Source organism: Monodelphis domestica, chromosome 5, assembly GCF_027887165.1.
Source record: "Monodelphis domestica isolate mMonDom1 chromosome 5, mMonDom1.pri, whole genome shotgun sequence".
NCBI classification, from domain to species: Eukaryota; Metazoa; Chordata; class Mammalia; order Didelphimorphia; family Didelphidae; genus Monodelphis; species Monodelphis domestica.
Window position 1 is genome coordinate 125247442 of NC_077231.1, and position 20610 is coordinate 125268051.

A 20610-nucleotide genomic window follows, 5' to 3' on the forward strand; every position below is an offset into this window, starting at 1 on the left:
TGCATTCCTTCAGAACCCTATTATCATTAGGGATCATAGAAGAAGTCTAATTATAGAGAAGACCTGAACATGGTTCTGTTGTGTCTTGATGACCTTAAAAGAAGAATAGACAAGGAGGGGAAAAGGAATACACTTTGGGGGGGTCAGAGGAAAGGAAGGTAAAGGAAAATTATCTCACATAATTGAGTTCTGCAAATAGAAATTTATACAGAAAAAAGAGGAAGGGGGTGAGGAGAGTCAGTGACACAAATCTTATTCTTACTTGAACTGGTTATAGGGTTGGGTACATTCTTGGGATTTTGCTTTATTAAATCTTGCTGTCTCATGAGATTAGCTTCTATTTGTCCAATTCTAGTCTTTAAAGACTGATTTTCAGGTATAATCTTTGATTTTCCTTTTCGGTTTGGTCTGTCCTGCTTTTCATGGCTTCCAGCAAGTCAATTTTGGTCTCCAATTTGCTTATCACTTCATTTGATTTCTGTGCCTCTTTTTCCATATGGGCAATTTTGTCTTTTAAGCTGTTATTTTCTTTTTGTATTACTTTCATTTCTTTTCCCCACTTTTCTTTGCATTTTTCTTCTATCTGTTTTACTTGGTTCTTGAACTACTTTCTGAGTTCCTCAGGAGCTTGTAACCAATTTCCATTTTTTTTTTGAGAGTTTGAATGTGTATGCTTGTTTGTCACTTTCTGCTGTTTCTTCTGTATTTTGCTCTTTTTCTCCATGGAAATTATCCAGGGTCCAGAGGTTTTTTTTTTTCTTTCTGCTGCTTGTTTCTTTTGCCACTAGTGGATTAGGGTTCCTTCATGTTGATTGCTTTCTTAGCTTCTGTTTCACAGGGCTTTGCCTTGGTAGTATCTTCCCTCCCAGGTCAGAAGCCAAGTAGCCACTTTAAAGCATTTTGCCTTGAGGTTATCTTTTCAGCCCCTGCTGCCTTGGCTGTGTCTAGCCTTGTCTCTGCCCAGCCCTGAGCTCTACTGCCCAGGCTCCACGATCTTCAGCCTTGGGTCTCAAGTCTCACTACCAAGGCTTCACTGCCTTCAGGGATAAGTTTGTAGTGCTTTCAGCCAGCCCTCAAGAATTTAGAGATTGTCCAGGCCCTTGCTCTGACTCTGGTGTGGTAGTGATCACCTTGCCCTTTGACAAGTGCTGTTTTGCCCCCTTATAGCATGGGAAACCCCAAACGCTGCCTACCTTTAAGGCAGAATTCTGTGGGAGAGCCCCTTTACTTGTCAGATTTTGATTTCTATCCTAATGAGACACTTTTTAATGGTCAGTTGGAAGGAGATTCAGAAGGCTCTTGCCACTAAGCTGCCATCTTAGCTCCACCTCTATAGGATTGGGTACAGAAAAATATTTCTTTAAATGGGAAAACTGGAGAGAAGAGAGAAAATTACCAAGATCTGATAGCTATCAAATCCAATGAGTTTTTCTCAATCTTCATTCTGCTTGACTTCTCTATCACCTTTGGTACTGTTGATTATCTTCTCCTGGTTCTCCTTTTATCTATCTAACTGGTCCTTATCATCTCCTTTTCTGATCTTATCCAGATCATGTCTTTTTACCATAAGCGTCTTTCAGGGCTCTATTCTAGATCCTCCTCTCCCTCTATACTGCTTCACTTGGTAATCTCATCAGCTCTCATAGACTTAATTACCATCTCTATGATGATGATTCTCAAATCTACTTGTTATCCCTCAACATTTTGTCCTCCAATCTTGCATATGTAACTTCCTATGAAATTGGTTATTGATTACTGATTGATTATTAAGAGTTTTTAGTTAATCACAGTAACTAAAACCTATGGATCAGATTTGAGTTTAATGAAGGCTTTATTAGTAGACTTTGTAAGAGCCTATGTTGCCTTGTCTTAAAGTTGCAAGCTGGTCCTGTCTTTTTTGGAAGATATGGAAGTTGGTGGATAAGTCAACCTGGTTAGTAGATGTCTTGCCCAACTCTAGGTTTCTCTGATATTGAGTGGTACCTATCATGAAATTTCCAGAGGGTGTTATTACTCAACTCTGTGTTTTTCTTGTTGCTATAGACTCTGGAGACCACTCTTCCTAATCAATGTGATGTATAGACCTCTTTCTTACAGAATAATCACACATTAGTTTGCATCACAACATTTTAAGCCACCAAACTATATAAAAAGCTGCTCTGATTGTAAGATGTATCTCTGGTCACTGAGGAGCATTGACCCTGATTATTAGCAACTTCTAAGCTTGTTAATAGATTAAACTTGGATCTTTTTCCCTCAGTTTATTTTCATCAAAGATTTTTATCACAACATGCCTTTCAGACATCATATACTGGATATCCGGTAGACATCTTAAACTAAAATGTTTACAAAACAGAACTCATTCTGTTTCCTCCTAAACTCTTGCTCATCCCTACATCCATCATTATTGTGAAGAACAACATGATTCCTCCAGTTCCATAGACTCACATGGTCAACTCACTCTCTCATATATACCCTAAATCCAATCAGATGCCAAGCTGTTGATTTCACCTTTGTAATATCTCTTGATTATGCCCCCCTTTCCTCTCTGACACTCTCATCACTCCAGTATAGGCCCTTATCATCTCATCTCTGGAGTATTACAATGGTCTGTTGTGGGTCCGCCTGCTTTAATCTAATGTTATCTCAATGCAACTACTAAAGTATTTTTCCTAAATTGCAGTACTGACTCTGTCAACCCTTTCCCCCAACTCAATAAACTCTACTGACTCCCTATTGCTTCTAGTATAAAATATAAAATACACTATTTTGCATTCAAAGTCCTTTATCACCTACTCCCTTCCTACTTTTCTGATGTTCTTACACTTTACTTTTTGATCTTGGGACAGTGACCTCCTAGCTATCTCCATCTCTTGGTTTCTGGTATTTTATCTGACTGTCCTGAATGCTTGGAACACTCTTCCTCCTCCATTCTTACTACTATCTTCCTTGACTTTCTTTAAATCCCAACTAAATTTCCACCTTTTACAAGCAGTCATTCCCAACTCCAGTTAATTCTAATGCCTTCCCTCTGTTAAAAATTCCCTTTTTATCCTATATATAACTTGCTTCATGTATATTTGTTTCTATGTTGTCTTCCCCATTAGATTGCTAAACTCTTTATGAACAAAGACTATCTCTGGTCTTTTTGTATCCCAGTGTTTAGCATAGTGCCTGGCATGTAATAGGTATTTATAAATGTTGATTGATTGATTGAGAAGGAGAGGGAGGGCAGAATAAGGGAGGGATTATTCCACAGCAAACATACTCTAAGGATGTACAAAATTATTTAAAGCAATTAATTTTTGTGATGGCAAGGAATTGGAAACTGAGGGGTTACCTATCAATTGGGCAATGGTTGAATAAGTTATGGTACATAAATGTGTTGGAATTTTCCCCCCATCACCATCTCTCCTTTCCACTATTGTCCGCTATGTGCAAAGTGCTATGTAGTGTATTTTCATAAAAATCCAAGATTTAAAAATTTTGTTTGGAAAAAAAAATCAGGAAATGAAGCTTGCTAACTCCTTAAATCCAGAGAATGAACTATTTGGAGAAAGATGCCTTCAGAAACTTACACTGCATTAAGAAGATCCAGAATGAACTTTTGGGTTCAATAGATTGAACCTAAGGGGGTTGAACATTTATTGTAAATGTACACTTTTATGCCAAAGGGGACTACCCCCTAATTGGCCTTTTGTCAATGCACCTAGCAAAATATTGGTTTTGCTTTCTCTCTCATCTAATTCCCTCTTATCTCTAACTATTGTAGAAGGTGAAATATTATATACATCTGTAGTTAGAAATTACTAGGGGTACAAGATGATTATGTTAAATGACCAATGGGGAGACTAGTCTCCTAATGATCATCAGGGGAGATTGTGAAGATTAAAATGAACTCTCCCCTGATTATGAAGATTAAACTGTAACCCCTGTCTATTTCTAGATTTAATCACCAAAAGTGTAAACACCCTACTTAAAAGTTGTGTAGGAAGATCTGCCCATTTTTAGATTTAATCACTAAAGGTGTAAATAACCCATTCACATTTGAGTGGGGGAGGTCTGTGTCCCACCTGTGCCATAGTGGATGATGAATCAGAATCAATTGACTGCCTCCTGGGCAGTCCTAAAGCAGGGCTTCAACTGTCATTGGTACATGTAGAATTAGGGGAAGGCACAGGAAGTGATGTAAGGGAAAGTGTCTTTAAAAGGGAGTGACAACTTCCTGAGTGGGTTCTTCTGACACTTCTTCATTCTTTGGAATGGAGACTGAAGGAGAAATCTGCTGACTGGACCTGAGACCCTGTTCCTGATGAGACGGTTGGACTGACATGTGGTGAATGAAAGAGTTGCCTCCTTTCCTCGATATTTTCAGAAGAGACTAGCCTCTTGAGAGAGTTTTTCCCCAGGTCCTTGGCCAGTTAAAAACCAACTCTTTCTGCCCAGATTGGGCTAGGGGCCAGAAGTAAATTACTTAGTGCTTAGGGTAGATATCTTACCCTATTCTCTCTCTGATTTTTCTTACTTCATTTTTTCTACAGTTTGTAAATAAATTTTAAATAGATCTCTTTAGAATTAATATAAATTCCTGGTGACCACATTCTTAAATAATCCAGTCCTACCTTCATGTAAATAAACCCCTTTCTCCACCTTACAGTTGGCAGGTCCCAGGCTTAACTCTTTCCCTAGGTTAAAGCACTGAGCTCTTTGAGGCCATCAAGAATGCTTATATCAGCTTATTGCAAACCTTGAGGATTCTCAGGGCTTGAGGACTGGTCACTGTCTTCTCATGTAGAGCTTTACATTTTTGCCAGCTCTCATTCCCACATAACCACAAGCACTTAACCAATTTGAAACCTCTTCACTATGATCTTCTGGTTCCATGTACAAGTGTACTTGACTGTCCTGACAATTCTTGTAAAGGGTACAGGTTATTGAAGCCATCATAAGCAACTTGACTACTTGGTTCTCTGGCTGGGTCCCCTCCCTATTTCTCTAGGCCCCTGGATGGTCTGGATGAAAGTACCCATTCTAGTTTCTCTATTTCTTTTTTTAACTGAAAATTTAAATCAATAAAAATCTGCTGTTTCTTCCTCACCCCAGGTGAGAAAGGAACAAAATCCCTGATATAAACAGGCATAGTCAAGCAAAATAAAATTTCAGCATTGGCCATTTAAAAAATAACAACAAACTTTCACACAAATGTGCTGGAACAGTTGGAACCTGGTCCTGATAAAAAAAAATCCCAGTTTGGGAAGTTAAGCTAGAAATACATATAAATAAAAAGAAATTTTATGGATCCTGAAATGTTCAGGACACAGAACTCCACAGCAATAAAGGGCAGAGTATGGTGTAGCCACAAGGTCCATCAGAATTCCTGGAAGAAATAAAACAAAAGATAAAAATAATATTATAAATGAAATAGGAGATCTGAAGGAAAGAATTAGAAAGAGTGAAAAAAACCCAGCTTAGTCTGGGTGGAGGGGGGAGGGTGCAGTATAAAATCTTGCTCAAACAATAAACTCCTTGAAATTTTGAATGGACCAAGTAGAAATCCATCACTCTGACACAATAAGAATTGGAAGAACAAAATCAGAGGTATAAAGTAATGAGAAGAAAATGTAAGGTTAAAGACACCTGATTGTATAGAAAAGGCCAAAAGTAGTGTAGCTGGTGCGAAATGGGAAGATGTCTATACTGGGACATCTTAAAGGACTCTTATTTTACACCCACACATAAGTTTTTATATATACCCACATAGACCCATATGTGTGTGTGTGTGCATTTGTGTGTGAGTGTAAGCTATCAATATATCTTAGGTAACAAATCTTAATATGAAAAATTTGATGTGATTTTTTTTCTTATTAGACAACTTTTCTTATTCCAGATGATTTTGTTCATGTAAAGTCTTTCAATTTAATTTAATAAAATTTATCTATTTTTTCTTTTATAATTGCCTTTCTTTTTTTTTTTGATAACAATACATTCTCCTACTATGAAAGGGACACTTAAGTCCTGATGAATGCAAATAAAAAATCAGAAGTGGTCACATTATTTGAATTCCTACTATTCAAAATTATAATAATATGTAAATATAGGCATTGGTTCTCAGCCCATTAGAAATATGCAGTGTGAATTTGAATAATATGATCACTTCATGGGATTCATTGTTCATACCAATTGGTATGTAATCATATATGATCTACTTCTCTATAAAATTTTCATGATATCATCTTTAATATTAAGGTTATATATCCATTTTAAATTTATGGTGGAATATTTTGTAAGATGCGGTTCTAAATTTAATTTCTGCCAGATTACTTTCTATTTTTCAAGAGTTCTTAACAAATGGGAAGTTATTGCCCAAGAAATTTATGTTTTGGGCTTTATTAAAAACTTTTATTGAATGCCATCATTTCTAATTCTTCTTTTGTCTAGTCTGTTCCATTGATTTACTTCTCTTTTTTATCAATAAAGAAATTAAGAAAGAGGTCCTGAATAAGGCACTTTTTCCAAAAGGAGTTTCCTATAATGTCTTTGAGAAGGCAAGTCAGATTTAGAGGTTATAGTTAGACATTCTTAGGCTCATCTATTCTGCATTGCTTTGTGGCTTTTAGATATCTTCACTGAAGACTCGAATCTAAACCAGAGAAAGCTCTAAAAATGTAAACTAATTATAGGTAGTACAGGTCTAAGTTAATATTCTATACACCAATGGTTATTGAGTATAGGACATTTAATCTAGGTAACAGATATCAAAATTAAAAGCAGTAATGCCACAGGCAAAGTCCAGCCTCACTTGCGACTCCAGGGGTTCCCGACAGGTGGCGAATGATCAGTCAAGAAAATAGCTAACGGAAGATAGCTGTATCTTTATGGCCATGGGAATGCTTTGCATCTGATAACTGCTCCACCATCCCCAGGCTTGATGTTTATTTTTATGCCCATTTTCTTGGCACACAGATACATTACCTAACACATGTCTAAATGGAGATAATTGGAAAAGCGATACATTAACTTTTAACAAATCACTTGATTAACATTCTATATTCTTGTATTATGATTACAGATTCTTGACAGAATAAAGGTTTCACTCAAGATGAATGATTTTGTCTCAGGTGGCTTAATTTTCTCATTACCCTGTGAGGAGTTTTGAGCTTACAAACAATCAAGGAAATTTACTTATTAGAAGTAATCAACCAGAAATTCTTAAAGATAATTCAACAATCATATCATTGAGGTTGAAAGGTACTAGGAACACAATTCAGATTTAATATTAGACTGGTCATTTTGTAGGGTTTACTAGGGAGTTTCTGAGTTACTGGTTTGTGAAATCGAGCCACTGAGGCATATTGAAACTTAGTGTGCCTGTAGTGTACCTATACGTATTGTATGGGCCTTTATGATTCATTTGTGTGCTGGCTTCATGAGAATAAGTTTCTGTGAGTGGGAAAGTTCTGGTCTTGGCCAGTAGCTGTGGTTTTACTGGAAATTATGTACCTAAGTAAAAGTTAACCCATGATAGTCTTTTGGGATTGGGTTTGAGGGTTTGATCTTTTGGTGATGCTTTGGGGAATTAGGGTGCAGGCATTTTGCTCTTGCATTAGTCTCTTGAGACTAGGGAGAATGATAATCATGTCAATTTCATAGGTAATGGACATTGATGAGAGGGATCATGCAAGGGGGACTGAGTGGGCAATCAGATCTTGCCAAGGGCCACTCTGTGGCCTCCTTAGCTACCATGCATCACTTTGCCAAGGCACCATGGCCTGATGGTTCCCAGCACAGTAATATAGTTGAATACCAAGAAGAGAAAAAGACCTGTGCTTGCCCATGCTTCCCCTACTTATACCTCTGACTGGAAGCCCAGAAGGCATCCCCCACAAGGGACTTTGGCTCTGGGTTTATATGTCCTGGATTTGAACTGAAGATCCCTGATACTGAATCAAGCAGTCATGCTTCTCTCTACTTGTCTGGCTCCTTGACCTTATCTCAGAGTAACTTCAAGAAAATCTTTAAAACAATTGCCTCTGCTGCATTGCGGTACAATTGGACATCTTGTGCTGCCAGACCTCCTTCCTTCTCTCTCTTTTTTTATTATTTCCTTTGATATTCTTGACCTTTTGTTCTTCCATATTCTTTGTTATTTTTTTTTCTAATTCTTAAAAGTAAGCCTCAGAATTGTCTTGGATCTTTGTGTTGCTGAGAATAGCTGTGATTCACAGTTGATCATCTTACAATATTGCTGTTACTGTGTATAATGGTCTCCTGGTTCTGACCACTTCACTTTGTATCAGTTCATATAAATCTTTCTAGGTTTTTTTCTGAAAGCATCACAATAGCATAATAATATTCTATCACATTCATATTTCACAACTTGTTCAGCTATTCCCCAATTGATGGACATCCATTTAGTTTCCAATTCATTGCTACCACAAAAAAGCTGCTATAAATAATTTTGTACATAGGTACTAGACAAAGATTGTCCATTTATCTATAGATCTAATGGCTAAACTATCCCATGCTCCATTAATTTGCTTATGGTATCACCCTTTATGTCTAAGACATGTACTCATTTTGACCTTATCTTGGTATACAGTGTGAGATGTTGGTCTATACCTAGTTTGTTATGGATTCTTTAAGAGATAATTGGACAAAGGTTGAAAATAAGCAATTCTCAAAAGAATTGGCAACTGTTAACAACTATATGAAAAAATGTTCCAAATCATTAACAAATGCCAATTGAAAAAACATTAGATTTTTACATCATCTTCTGAAAATTGGCAAAGATGATAAAAGATGGGAAGTCAATTTTGCAGGGAAGACAGGCACATTATCTTATTGTTGTTCTGATCAGAATGACCATTTTGGAAAGCAAATTGGAATTATGCAAATAAAATACCTAAAAGATCTATTTGCACAGAAATTTAATTACTAGGCACACATACTCCCCAAATCCCAATAACATGCCAAAATATTTCATATTAGCACTTTCTGTGGCAGTAGTAATGAACTAGCATCAAAGAAGATTCCCATTAGAGGCAGCTAGGATGAAAACCCAAGTTAAAAACCAGCCTCAGGAACTTATTGGTTGACCTTAGGAAAGTCGCTTAAATTCTGTTCACCTCAGTTTCCTCAACTGTAAAATGGGGATAATCACAGCACCTATCTTGTCAGGTTGTTGTGGGGATCAAATGAGATAGTATTTGTAAAGTGCTTAGAATGCCTGGCACATAATAAGCACCCTACACATGCTTATTACCTTCCCTCCCTTTCCTCTCATCCCATCACTAAGATTCATTCAATTGGGAATGAATAAAATAATTGTGATTCATGAATACAATAGAATATTACTGGGTGGATATATTGTACTCTAAGAAATCATGAATATGATGAATACAGAAATATGGAAAGACTTACATAAACTGATTAAGCAGAGTCATTAAGCAATATACACAATGACAACAATGCAAATAGAAAAAACAATACCGACAAAACAATAGAAAATAAATATTGTAAAATTACAATTGCAAAAAAAGAGTAAGCATGGTCCAAAGGAAGAGATATACCTCCTCCATACTTCTCTGTAAAGGTAGGAGGTCCATGAGTGTGGAACAGTGCATATTCTTCTGATTTTCTTTTTAAGTATTGATCGGCTCTGCTGAATATTATTTATTCCTTTTTTCCCTTTACTTTATTCTTTAAAAATATTCTTTGTTATATGGGATGATTCTCTGAGATGGTGTAGGGGGAGGAATACTAGGAGAAATTTAGATGGTAAAAAGCAAAAGGTACCAATAAAATTATTTTTAAGGGAAATAATGTTTCCCTTGACCTCTACTCTCTCTTTACTTGTTTGCTGAGCTAACTGAACCATTTGAGCCTACCTGGGAGGGATGAACAAGGGGGATACTGACTTTATTCCATCCTATGGTAACTGTCAGCACTGAGCAACTAAAGCAAATGCCATGCATAGGTGACCTTGAGCTTAAGTTTCAGTTTGCCGTTTCCAATTTGTTTCTTTTTTAACTATAGGTAACTAAGAAGCAATCCTGAGATGGGAATTAGCTTTGGGAGTTCTGGCATATTGTAATTGCTGTTTAGTTATTTCAGTGGCATCTAACTCTTCTCAATCTCATTTGGGTTTTTTTGCTAAAGACACCAGAGTGGTTTGCCATTCCTTTCTCCAACTCATTTTATAGATAAGGAAACTGAGGCAAACAGAGTCACATAGCTAGTAAGTATCTGAGGCCAGATTTGAACTCAGGAAGAGGAGTCTTTCGGACTCCAGACCCTGCACTGTATGCATTGAGCCACCTAGCTACCTTAACTGGAATTGTGGTAGATATTTATAATGCCACCTTTCTAAGAGAAGATGACCTCTGGGGGAAGCTGGGTGGCTCAGTGGATTGAGAGCCAGGTCTAGAGGCAGGAGATCCTAGGTTCAAATCTGGCCTCAGACACTTCCTAGCTTTGTGACCCTGGGCAAGTCACTTGACCCCCATTGCCTAGTCCTTACCATTTTCCTGCCTATACACTATATTGACTCTATACACTATATTGATACACTATATTGACTCTAAGATGGAGGGTAAGGGTTTAAAAAAAACCAACTAAAATACTGGGATCTATGAATCAAAGGGTATCAAATACTATGTGCAGTTCTAAGCACCTACTTCTGATCATTGGTAAATGGGAGAGCACCTTAGAATCGGGCAACTAAGATGCTAGGGGGACTTGACTTCATATGGGGTTTGGTTGAAATAACAAAGGACATTTAGCCTGGAGAAGAGGTGTCTTATGGAATCTTATTGGGGTGGGGGCCAGGATATACAATAAATATCTTCTAATATATCAAGGGCTCTCAGGTGTAAAAAGGAATAGACCTGTTCTGTTTGGTCTTGAAAGGTAGAACTTTAGGCTTAAGGAAAGGACATACTTTCTAACAAGTACAATTTTGCAAACATTTTTCCTTTTTGGAAAAATTTCCTTTTGCTCCATTTTTCCTTAATGGGAAGTAATTCTTCTTTAATGGAAAAATTAATCTCCCAGTGAAGTGGGAAACCTCATCAACCTGAAATCAGCCTTGTTATTCACACCTCACTGCTACCCTCTGATTTTCTGAAGGGAAAACAGAGACATGAACTTCAAAATTTCTATTTAAGGAGGGGGCACACAACAGACATCTCTTCATTTCTCAGCTGAATGCATTTTGTCTGGATTTCTCCAGACTGGGCACCTCCTCCCCACCTTTTTAGCTTTCTTTTGTTCTTTGTTTTCCCTTATTAGATTTTAAGCTCCTTGAAGGCAGAAATTGCCTTAAAAAAAAATTGTATAAGCAGCCCTTAGCATAGTGCTTGGCACTTAGAAGGTGCTTAATATATGCTTATTAACTTCTGATTATTGACTTTAAGCAATCTTTAAGTAAATGCTCTATAAAAAGTTTATTGAGTACTGCTATTATGGGATGTTTAAGGGTAAGAAACAAGAGGTAAACATATAGATATTTTGAGTTTATTAATGGGGAAATGGGATAGGAATGAGGGTAATAAGGAGAAGGGAAATTTCTAAATCTTATCCCCAAAACTAATTTCCCCTAATAACTATCCTATTGGCTAATTTCCTAAGCTAAATAAATTAAGTCCCACATAAATAATATCTTACAAAGTTGAGTCCAAGATGGGCCAAAGTCCAAAAGGAAAGATAACAGCTCCCAGCCAAGTAGATTGTTAATTTTATGGTTGGACCTGAATTAATTAATTGGTGATCACCAGGGATTTAATTACTAAATTCCAAAATGAATTACTCAAGTAAATGAAATTTATGGTAGTTTATTTAACAATAGAGTGTAGATATTAAGGAAGAGAGAAAAGGAGAGGGGGGAACTCACTTATGCAAATACATGTAACAATAGATATAAGTGTGCTATGTACATAATTTATACACACACATATAGTACATACATATAATATATAAATATAAGTGATACACATGCACATATATACTTATATACACTTCATATTTATACATATGTTACATACATATATATGTGTACACTATAATACAATTAATTTACAATCCTGTTATACATACTTTTTACATATATTTACAATTTTGTTTGATATGCAATGTCATATATTATTTGTGTTGTGTAATATATACAAGTCAGTATCTAATTTTCTTATCTACTTAATCCTACCTAACTAATCCCTATCTTCAAAATTCTTCTGTTTAACTAGATTTCTATACTTAAACTAAATCTAAGTATCTAACTACGTTTTGTTAGTAACTAACTTATCTATGGCTAATTATAACAATGTTAGTACCCTAACTTTACATTGTTTCACTCATTTAAGTAGTGATTCAGTGTAGCCTAACCATGTTTATGTTATGTTATTACTTTTGATATGTTATGTTGTTTTGCTAGTGTAATGTTTTTATGTTATTATTATATTATATAGTTTATTACTGTTATGTTAGTGTTATGTTACCATTGCATGCAATATATACTTACTACTTCAGATCTTTCCTTCTCTTCTCATCTCCTCTTGCTTGAAGAATTCTTCTGCAATTCCATAGTAGTAAATATATTTGTGTTTGTGTGAATAAGTGCTACGTTATTTTGTGCTATAATACATTACCCCTGAAGTATTAATTCATTAGTCCATTAATCCTGTAATCCTCTTCATTGCAAATTTCTCAAAGTTCTTAAAATTATAAGTTTTTAGTCTTTTAACAATGTCCATCAATTCCTGAATTCTTCTCTTCATTTGCATTGTCCACTTCTATCCTCTTCCACAGGAATGGTCCTCTCCTTACTGATCTTTTTGACTGCAGACTCAATTTGATTGATGATTCTAATTTTCTACGATGCCTTCTTCATTTTCTTCTTCGATGATTTGTACATTTTCATTATTAATACCACCATGTGCTAATTTTATATGTGAACAATGATACCATGAATCTCTACCCAAAACTTTTACTGAAGATAGAGAAACTAACACAACAGTGTAAGGACCTAACCAACTCTCTTGTGTTGCTGATGTTTTAGCAAAATTTTGATCTATAACATATCTCCTGGTTTGTAATTGTGGAGAGAATAGTCCAAAGGACCAGTTTGAATTAATACTCCCATATCATGTAATTCTTTGAATCTTTGTTGTAAAGAACTTAAGTAAGAAACAAATTGACAATCTCCTCCTAAAAGAGATGTATAAACTGTCTGACAAGTTTTTGCCTGTAGTGCAGCATGTCCAAAGAGCATTTCATAGATGATATATGTATATCTGTTCTTGGTCTCATACATAGGTAAAACAAAGCTATGGGAAGAATCTCTGGCCATTTGAGATGAGTTTCAGCACAGAGCTTCCCCATCATAGTCATGAGTTCCCACTTTATGGGCTCCACCTGACCTGAACTTTGTGCATGATAAGGAACATGATATTTTGGTGTTATTCCTAGATTCTCATAGACTCTTTTCAGGATGTCTTGGGTGAAATGAGATCCCTTATCAGAGTCTAAGTGGTACTCCAAATCTAGGTATAATTTCATTAATAAACACTTTCACCACAAAGCTAGCTGTATTTGCATTTGATGGAAAAGTTTCAGGTCATTTGGTCAATCTGTCAACAATTACCAAGCAAAACTTTTCTCTTCCAGCTTTTGGCATGCTGATGTAATCAATTTGCAGACTCTCAAATGGACAATATGCTAAAGGTCTACCACCTAAACCTTTCTGTCTGATTGTCCCTTGATTGAATTTTTGACAAACAGAATAGCTTGAGAAGATCTTATTTGCTACAATACTTTTTCCAGGAGCTACCCATTGTCTCTTTATGGTGTCAGTTACAGCTTGAGTACCAAAATGACCTTTTGTGTGGATGGCTTGACAAAAATAGGTATACAGGTCTTTTGGTAATAGCAGTTTTCCAGTATCTGCTACCTATATGCCATGTTCTTTTCTTGTTCCAAACTTCTCCTTCCATTTTTGTATTTCTGAGTCCACATAAGCTTTTTTTTTTTTAAACATTATTTTATTTGGTCATTTCCAAACATTATTCATTGGAAACAAAGATCATTTTCTTTTCCTCCCCCACCCCACCTCTCCCATAACCAACACATGATTCCACTGGGTATCACATGTGTTCTTGATTCGAACCCATTTCCGTGTTGTTGGTATTTGCATTTACATAAGCTTTTTCTAGACCATCAGATTCATTAGTTGATAACTTCATAACATACATTGGAGCATTTTTAGCAGCAAATTTTGCAGTTACATCAGCTCTATGATTTCCTTTAGAGACTGAAATCCCTGCTGTAAGTGTGACTTCTACAATGGATGACCACTAGCTGTTTAGGTTTCTGGATAGCATCCAACAACTCAGTTATTATTTCTGAATGAGCAATTGGTTTTCCTGATGCAGTAATAAAACCTCATTGTTTCCAGATCTTTCCTGTAGCATGATGAATGGAAAAAGCATGATGAGAGTCTGTGTAAATGTTTGCACTTTTACCATCAGCCAGAAGACATGCTTGCTTTAAAGCAACCAACTCTGCATCTTGAGCACTAAGGTTACTAGATAATGATCCATACCACAGTGTCTCAAATTCTGTGACAACTGCAGCACCTGTACATCGAATTCCATTAGACAAATATGAAGAGCCATCTGTGAAACCAAGTCTGGATTTTTGATTGGAGTGTCTTCAACTCAATGTTTTCACTACTTAGAAGTATAATTTCATACTTAGATATTTGTTGGTTGGAATATGCTTGAGTACAAAATTTCCTCATTAGTGCTTCTATTTGATATGAACAATATACAGTCAATGGACATCCCAAAACTAAATCTGATGACTTTTGGACTAACACAGCTGCAGCTGCTATACCCCTTAGACAAGGCACTGTACCAGCAGCAATCGAATCTAGCTGACAACTATAGTATCCAATTGTACGATAACTTTGTCCTTAAGTCTGTGTCAATACAGCAGAAGCAATTCCTTTGGTCTCATTCACAAACAATTGAAAAGGTTAATGAGATATATCCCCAGTGCCAGTACATTGAATCATTGCTCATAATTTACACAGTAAATCCCTACCAAGAAGGTTCTTGGAACAGTCTGGCATACAAAGAAATGCATTCTCCACAGATAAAGGACCTAAACTTATCATTTTAGGTAGTAATTTTGCTATTCTCTCTGGTTTTCTGGTAACTCCAATCACTTCCATAGTACCAACAACTTTATAATCTTTAGGAAGACTTTGCAAAACTGATTTACTGACTCCAGTATCCACCAAAAGATCATATAGCTGATCCCCTATAGTTACAGAAACATAGGTTCAGTGCTGTTTGGAGGTTGGAAGGTTTCAAGAACTGGTACAAGCACAGTAACATCAGTACAAAGCTCAGTCATTTTCTGTCCATCCAAGGTTACATCTGCTTGAATTACAGTATGTAATAGAGAGGACTCTCTTGTTCAGCTATGGGTTGGTCTCTGAGATTCTTTTCAAAATGGAGATATTATGATTCTAATAATTTTCCTTATATATCTAATCACTTTCCTTATATAATTTCAAATTGTTTTCTAGAAAGTTGGTCTATTTCATAGGTTCACCAGCAGTCTTATTACAAATTCCCCACACTGATTTTTTCTATCTCACATTATTTGCCAATTTGATGAATATAAAGGTAACAAGTGAGGCTTGATATAATTTGTATTTCTCTGATTATTTATTATTTTTCAGATGATAATTGACAATTTGATTTTTAACTTTTAAAAACTGTTTATTCATATCCTATGACCACTTAACAATGACTCTAGAATCAGAGGACCAGTTCCTGTATCTTTGATACTTACTACCTGGGTGACATTGGGCAAGTTATTTTTTCTCTCTTTGACTGTGTTCTTAAATATAAAATAAGGAGATTAGGCTAGATGGTCTCCAAGGAATCTTTGAACTTTATCTGTGACCCCCAAATATTTAAGACTCTCAGAGAATGATAACCTTCTAATCCTTAACTTCTCCAAATTCAACTTGAAATCTCTACTCTGCTTCAAAATTCCATCTTCTCCCTGAACTTGGCCATATTTCATTGAGCCTTAGTCATATGTCCTCAGGATAATTGAATCATCTTCCTATAGGAATAGAAAAAGTATGCTTGGTCATTTAATCAGTTGGTCATTAAATTTTAAGAGCCTACTATGTGTCAGGCACTAAGTTCTTGGTGAAACAAATGCAGATAGTTCTTCCTCACAGGAAGTTCATAATCTAATGGGGGTAGAAATCATATACAAGAAGCTGAAAGTGGAGGGTGTAAAGGGAAAGAATGGGGAAGGTACCTGAGGGGAGGGCAGGATGGGGCTGGCAGGATGGAGAAATCTAAAAGGAATGCAGCTGGGTGAGAAATGAAAAGATGGCTGTGATGAGTGACCTACTTAAATGGAGGTTTTGGGAGGAATTCTTCAGTCCATCCTCTAATCACAGAGGTCCTAAGGCAGAAGGTACTGGTGAAGTGTGAGTACCAAGGCTGATACTGGTCTTGCAGGATGATGAGGTTCCTGGGCATATGATGAAGTACAAAGGAGTACAGTCAGATGAGAAATGGATACTGTATAGTATTTTATTATTAGCATAGAATCAATAAGTTATAATATAATATACAATAAAACACCTTCTGTTCAACTGTGAGCCTGCAGTCTTTTCCAAGATCAGTTCATACTTAGCCTGCTATATAGTTTTAGGGAATGTATCACTTAATTTTTAGCCCCCATGGTAGTGCCTCTTTTAGATAGACAAATAAGAATTAAGTAACACAGCAACTATTGTTTGACTTTCTCATTCAGTAGGGCAAATCATTGGATGAATACTCAGAAACTTGAACCTAGGACCTTGCCTCCTATTTCTCAGCACATAACAATAACCCAGGATCCAGGGATAATTGAAATTTTTAGAGCTTGGTGGTTTTGTTTTTTGTCCAACAGAGAGGGACCTCAAACTGTTTTTCATTGTTGCTAATTAATCAATTTAGAAATAGTGGAAGTAATTGTTATTTTTGAGAACAAACGGCAAAATCTGAAATAGTTTTATTGGTCATTTGATAAAAAGAGAGCTAGAAAGGAGGTATATGCTTCCCTCTCCAAAGTGTTGGCAAGTTTATATTATATATTTATACTACATTATAGGATTTCAACAAAGGTTTTCACACACAAGTCACACATGAATTGCATGAAGGGAACCCAAAACATAAGACTAGGTGGGCCCTAAACAAGACCAGAGTGTGTTAACCCAAAACAAAAATGGTTTAAGTGGATACAGGACCTGGGGAAATCCATAATACCTTGTAATCATTTCTAGCATTCCTAGAGAGTTACTGGGGTCAGGAGACTTTCTGGGTATAGACAACCTCTAACCACATAAAAGCTGGATTTAAACAGTGTAATAATTTTCCCAAACAATATGAGAAATCACTTTCTCTACAAGATTTAGCAAGCACTCTTAGAAAGAGAAGCCTGCTACCATTCCACTCTGCTATTCCTCTGGTCAGCCTAACCACCAGACCTTTAGTCCATGGTATCTGTCATATTGCTGCATGACATCACTTCCTAGCAAACTCTTTTCCTACAGCAGAAAGACAGAGTGAAATGGGTCCTTATGAATGAAGGAGCGCTAGGGTAAGGGAGTGGTGAGTTGAGTCAATTTATCAAGTTATTCCTCTAGTTAAATGATAAAATGCCCAGAATCCTGTTTTGCATTCAAAGTCCTTTACAACTTGGCCTTTTCCTACCTTTTCAGTAGTACTCTTTTACAATACTTTTCTCTTTGAACCTCCCTTACCCCTGACATACTCTTTGCGCTAGAGATGCTATCCTTTTTTGCGTGATGTTCTTTCTGTGCATTTCTTTGTCGATTTCTCATCCCTGGAATACTCTCCCTCCTCATCTCTGCTCCTGGCTTCTCTGACTTCCTTTGAATCCCAGCTTAAATCCTGCCTTCTACAGGAAGCCTTTCTTTATCTCTTTTAAAACTAGTCTTCCTTCAGCTGATTATCTCCAATTTATTCTGCATTGTTTGTACCTAATTGTTTTTCAAAGTCTTCCCTTTTGGGAATTCCTTGAGGGCAAGGACTAGCTTTTGCCTCTTTTGTACCCCCAGCTCATAGCATAATTCTTGGCACATAATTGGCACTTAATAAATATATTTGTTGAATGAATGAATTGTTCTTTTAACAGGTGAGGGAAAAGGCTCAATTGATCAATCTTAATCATAGGCTTTAGCATTAATTTAGACTGTGTTGATTATTTAGACTAAGTTGTAATTGATGTGGCAGTTGTATAGAAATCATGACTAAGGAGACTTGGTCATGACAAGAAGGCATCTTCAAAATATCAAGTTATTTAGAACTGAGATTATTCAAGGGAATGAAGAAGGTGTGACATTTCAGTAAAATTCCTGAACAAGTATGATTTGAGTAGAGGGAAGAGAGAAGAAGGTCAGGTCTTATTTTTGTCTTTCTCTTGGGGGAAGAACCTTTTGAGTTCCTAAAGGTACAGAGGATTTTGGACTTCCCATAATTAAATGTGTCCTAGTGGTGTCTCCTGGTGGTTTACTTAGACATAGCGCCCAGAATAGCCTGTTCCTTGTCATATTTGGGACTAGACTAGCTTATGTGTAGTACCAGTTATCACCTCATCCCTTGATGGCAAAGGAAGAGCTGTTGAAAATTTGAATTTGATGTCTCAACTTTGGGTCTTGTTTTTCCTACCACTCAAGAGAACTCAACTTGGAAATTCTCAATTTAAAGGGTACACTAACAATACCCTAAAAAAAGCCTTAATAACATTCATTACAATTATGTTCATATTTGTAATAGGGGGCTGACCAATTGGGGATGAGTTCTTGCATAGAGGTCTGTCTTGTTTTAGTCCTTCAGGGCAGACATAAAAATATTTTGTCTGCTTCTAATTTAACCATGTGTGGAGATTTAGAGGGTCTATTTCTTTCAATCATAAGTGACTGAGAATCTGGTTGTGTGTAGTCATGAAGCATCTTGCTTTGCTAACAAACTGGAGGGACTGATGACTTCCATATTACTGTTGGCCTTCTTCAATCTTTTCTTTACTGAAGTTGAGTGAGGCAAGAAATTCTGTGTACTACTTAGTGCAGGAGTATTAGGAGGGCTGGATCCCCCTGCTTGATCACCATGAGTCAGTGAATAGACCATGTCTCTTTTTCTTTTGTATTGGATCTTTCCTGATCTTACGTGACTGAGTATATGGAGACAGAACTGACTAGATTATGACTTGGGGAACTTTGAAAGGTCAGGAGAAATATCATAGGTCCCACCAGCAAAGCAGAATTGGTAGCAGAGTCAACCAGAGGTAATAACAGTGGCTGATGAGCGAATGCTCTAACAGATTGAAATGGAAAACTAGTCATCTGAGGATGGTGGTGGCTTCAGAGAGAAAGCCCTTTGAAGGGAGGAGACCATCATCAAATGCTCCAATACCCTAAATCCAATACAAATACTTAAGGAAACTTCCTCAGGACTTCACGAAAGAATAAAAGGATTTCCAAGACCAGTAGACCTCTTTTGAGTACTCTTTAAGCAACATGCACAACAAGTCCACTCTCTATAGGGACCTTGTTTCTCTAAGTAGAGAGTAAGTCTCTAGAATTTGCAGAGGATTGTTTTGTAACATTTTTCTTATATTACTTTAGCAAATGTCTTTTTAAAAAAATCTAACAGAGTTCTAATCGTTGTTTGATAATGGAGAACATACAGGACTATGGCTCTGGAACTACACTGTTAGAAACTCCATTGATCCTAAGGGTTAGCCCTAGAAAGCTAGGAGAATAATAGTTGACCTTTTGGTGACCCAAACTGCCAATGAAAGTGGGATTTGGGCACATGAGCCTAGAGGGATGCTATGGATGCATGTACACATATATAGCCCTTATTTCCCTTCTGAAGTCCAGCTCCATATATCATTAAATTCTTGCTAGATATTTTCACTTACATATCCTAGTGGCATTGCAAATTCAACATTCTCAAAATGGAACTCTTTTAAACTTGTTCAAATTCCAAACTTTCTTTTTTTTCTCTTTAGGGTTGCTTTGGTTCATAATCTTGGTTTCCTCTTCAATTCTTTCCTCTCCTTAAGTTTTCCTATCCAACCACAAACTGTAGTACCTATACCCATCTCTACACACATATGGCAATCATCCTTGTTCAGGACCTTAGAATTTCTCACCTGAACTCTTTGTAGCTTTCTAATTGTCCCCCTCCCCCAATTACCTTCACTCCCTTCTCTAACCCATCCTCCCTACAGGTGGTAGAAAACAATCTTCCTAAAGTTTACATTTAATAATGCTTCTCCTCCACTTAAGAATATGCAGTACTAATTTAAGTTAAAATATAGATTCCTCAGCTTGGTATTTAAAGCCTTTTAGTTAAGCATGCCTTTACGGATTTATTTTATAATGCTCCTCTTCATGCACTCTTAATTTCAGCAAAACTGACCTTGCTATACTCTGAACTTGGCATTCCACTTTCTGCTTTTCTGTTTCTTTACCCAGACCATCTTATAACTTTTACTTTCCCCTTCCCTCTG